Below are 576 nucleotides of genomic sequence, written 5' to 3' on the forward strand. Positions count from 1 at the left end.
CCTCCGGACCCTTGGGGTCCTTTTTATACCGCCGAAAATTTGCCCAGGGTTGACGGTCTTTAATAATATCGCTCGTCGGTGCCGATATATAAATAGGATAATCAATTAAAATATATATTTATATATACTAAATAATTCTTATTACATTAATGAAATAGTACAGTTGTTGCTTGATAAGTTAATTACCGATAAAGTAATTGAAGTTTGGTCAAAATCAGTCTTAAAGACTAATAATTAAGTCTATTAAAATAAAAAGTGGAACAAACGTATAAAATTAACTAATTAATTAAATTGATAAATTAATGGTAAAAATAATCGCATGTTCTTTTTCTTTTGCTCTTCTCTCCCCTCTCTCTCTATGTTACTGCTGCTACTCTACTACTATTACTACTATTATTATTACTACTATTACTACTATCACTACTAACTACTATCACCACTATTAAAATTAAGACTCAGAATATGTAGGAAATATTAATAAGCTGGAAATCCTGAAAAATGATTAGAACACAACATTAATATTTTCATGCCTTTTTAACTATCTTATGGACGAATTTATGATTCGTTACAATATGA

The sequence above is a fragment of the Trachymyrmex cornetzi genome, unplaced genomic scaffold, assembly GCF_001594075.2.
Source record: "Trachymyrmex cornetzi isolate Tcor2-1 unplaced genomic scaffold, Tcor1.1 scaffold270, whole genome shotgun sequence".
Lineage (NCBI taxonomy): Eukaryota > Metazoa > Arthropoda > Insecta > Hymenoptera > Formicidae > Trachymyrmex > Trachymyrmex cornetzi.